Source organism: Akebia trifoliata, chromosome 12 (assembly GCF_017979445.1).
Source record: "Akebia trifoliata isolate Shusen 1 chromosome 12, ASM1797944v1, whole genome shotgun sequence".
Taxonomy (NCBI): domain Eukaryota; kingdom Viridiplantae; phylum Streptophyta; class Magnoliopsida; order Ranunculales; family Lardizabalaceae; genus Akebia; species Akebia trifoliata.
The window spans coordinates 2,563,693-2,567,094 of record NC_141386.1 but is presented as its reverse complement, the minus strand read 5'-3'; the positions used below and the strand labels follow the sequence as shown (position 1 = coordinate 2,567,094).

The 3,402-nt window shown below is 31.6% G+C and overlaps 1 long non-coding RNA gene across 1 annotated transcript; it reads right to left on the bottom strand.

The window, feature by feature from the left end:
* Nucleotides 1-418: 418 nt before the first annotated feature.
* Nucleotides 419-1,177, bottom strand: LOC147388587 (uncharacterized). The gene is made up of 2 exons (XR_015170823.1): nt 896-1,177; nt 419-689 (listed from the first exon to the last, which is right to left on the bottom strand). It is a non-coding gene; the product is annotated as an uncharacterized LOC147388587 (long non-coding RNA).
* Nucleotides 1,178-3,402: the final 2,225 nt, after the last annotated feature.

Here is a 3,402-nt window from a genome sequence, read left to right as displayed (position 1 = left end):
CTAGTTATAAAGTGAGAGTTCACTACGTCATATTTTACAAAAAAACGACGGGCCAAAGCCGTCGTTTTTTAAGAAAAATGACGGCCCCTGCCGTCGCAAGAGCAGTTGTAAATAACGATGTCGTTTTTAATGAACGACGGTTGGCTCGTGTCAAGAAAGTGTTGTATAAAACGACGGTTATGGTCTGTCAAAATAAAACGACGGCCCAAAACCGTCATTTTGTTTGTCGAATTCAAATTTTATTAGTAGATATAAACGACGGCTTAGAGCCGTCGTTTTTTTGTCAGATTTTTTTTTTTTATTATTTTAAATTAACCGTTATTGTTTGTCATTTTTAATATTTTTCACCTAAAAAGAAAATGACAATTTTCATTGGACAAAAAATTTAAATTTAACAAAATAAATAAATACACAAAAAAAAACAAAAATTTACATTTTTCAAATGGAAACCATTTTCCTTCAAATTTTACATGTGCAATCATAGTCAACATGTACCGTTTTCATGGTGTCGATTTTAATACACATCCCAATGTTTAAAATAGTTTCTGAAAAATATCTTCTACCACCTTCGCTTCACTTGACTTGTAGAAATCAAAACCAACATCTGTCTTTCTCGATCCTTGGAAGAATGACGTAGTGATTCTTAAGGATAACATACATTCCTCCTTCTTGCAACATATTGCCGAAATCTGTGGTTGAAAATTTTAAAAACATTGTCAGATATATAGTAGTGACACCGACTATCTAAAGCAATCCAAGTAATTATGCAAGAAAGATGAATATATCAAATTACAAAATAAAAGAGTTCTCATAACTATCATTGTCAAACATTTAATTATTTTATTATAATTTTTTATGTTTAGTGTCTATGTACAATATAAAGCAAGAAAAGTACCTCTGTTCAGTAAAACTTTATTCGAAATTTGAGCCAATCAATAATATCACCGCATGTCAAATCAGCGAATGTTCCTTCTCCACTCTGTAGAATCACATTCCCATCAAGGACCTCATCTATAAGAATATCGTAACTATCTGAATCTGCATTAGATGCACCTATCACTCTTCCTTCGGCAACACAATCATGTGGTCGTTGTAAGTGATTCACCTTACAAGGACCTGTCTGTATGCTTGGTGGATTAGAATGTGACTCATGATGTGGAGAATCAGGCCTTACCTATAAAATTATAACTTCATATTAATTGAGAATTGACCTATACTTCACCCTAGAGCCCAATATAAAAAATAAAATAAAAAATGATGGGGTTGATGATGATCATTCTATATGGAAATATCAATAGAAACAAGATCTCAACTTTTGCTCGACATCTTTTACTCCTCAGGTAATAAATAGAAAAATTATACTAGTGTCTCATGAATCTACACTATTCCATCCCAAGGGTATTTTTGTAATTTTATTAATATTATGTAATACCTAGTTAAGTTTCCCGTGGTACTTATATTTCTCGTTTGGGTGAAAAGGTATAATCTGTAACTACGAGTTTTCTCTTCAAAGTAAAATTAATGTGATCCGTGGATGTACCTCAATCTTATTTCAATTGCACCTGTTTTCTTAACAAGTAATGGGCCAGAAGGTGTGTACAAATTAATGTTTTGTAAATACATGGGTGGGCACAAATTAGTATGCCACCTAGTCATTTAGTTCAGTGTGGTTCTCTATACCCAATCACCATGGCTGAAGCATTTGATTTAATGATCTAATTATTTCACTTATCAATCTACATTCACTAGGTGAAAAAAGGGGTAAAGTCGACATTAAGGTCTGGCAAATTTAACCTATTTTGTTTTTTTTTTACTTAATATTTAAAGAGTCATGTAGAATTTAACCCTAATGTAGTGATTGAAGTCTTGTAACAGGATTGATGCATATGAAGCAATTTCTTTAACATGATGTACCCAACTCGGAGAATTTTACCACTTTTTTGAAAATTCAGAGAATTTTGTGACTATGCCTATAATTGGCTAAGTTTGCCATACATATCACCTTGGGACCATCTAAATATGGTTCAATTATTTGCGAAGTCAAGAAAACAAAATTTACTAAACAGTGTGATTCGAACACATGTGACTACTGCAGCCAAACATGCAAGCACTATTTCTGAGATATGAACAAAATCCAAATGGATCAAGCCACCACATTTGATGGCAAGTGGCCAATATAAAATTGCAAAACATGTTGGAACATAAATGTCCCATACACATGTTTTGATGTTGTCTATACATATTTGAATCTATTATTAATTATGTCAAAAATGGATAAAAAATTTCTAAGTATGGAATGATAGAATTGAAAGTATACATAACTCCCCTTTACATTCGTCAGTTTGTTGAAAAAGGATAGGATGTATTGGGTTTCGATAAGGATCCGATTTGATAATCTATCGGATTGATTTTGGATTAATTATGTTTCAATAAGATAAGGACCAGATATTATGAAATGTCAAAATATATGTAAATAACATTATATATTTTATTTAAATAGATGAAGTTTATTTATATTTTGTTAATCAAATAGGATTTTATTGGGTCCACACCTGATTCAATTATTATTGGATAGAATTTTTCTTTAGTGTTTAAAATGCAAAATATATATATATATTTATATGGGACGGTTCAGCAGCCCTAAAGTTTGCCAAGTTTGGTGCCAAACATTTTTCAAAATATAGGTTAGAAGCTTTGGAATGAGCTGATTTTTGGTGAGGATGATCTCTATGATATCCTCACCAAAAATCAGCCTATTCCAAAACTTTTAACCCCATCAAAAGTGATTTACAAAAATTAGACGGTCCACGATTCTTCAACTTGTAAACTAGGGTTAGAAGTTTCAAAATGAGCTGATTTTTTGTGAGGATGGTCTTTTCACCGTAGAAATCATCCTCACAAAAAATCAGCCTATTCCAAAACTTCTAACCCCATCAAAAGTGATTTACAAAAAATGTTTGGCACCAAAATTGGGAAACTTAGCAAACTTTAGGGCTGCTGAACCATCCCCATATATATATATATATATATTCAAAATCCCAAGAAATGGATTTTGCATAATTTATTATTCTAGGCAATCTCTAATCTAATTATGGGAGAATAACTTTTTAGCTCAAAGCAAACATAACATCAGATTAGTTATGGGTAAGAGTTAGATTCTAGACTTGAAACAAAACCCATCAAAGATTCAATTTTTTTTAGGTCAATGGATTGGAATAGACCTAAAATCCAATCCTTTCCGATCCGATAAGATTTCGACTTGATATCTTATTGGATCGAATCTAGATCAACCATGTCCCGATCTAATAATATGTTAGAAAGTATATAAATCATATTTTATATTTGTTGAAATTAATGTATGGAGGTAATTTAGATTTTGTATATAAAATCGGATTTTGCCTC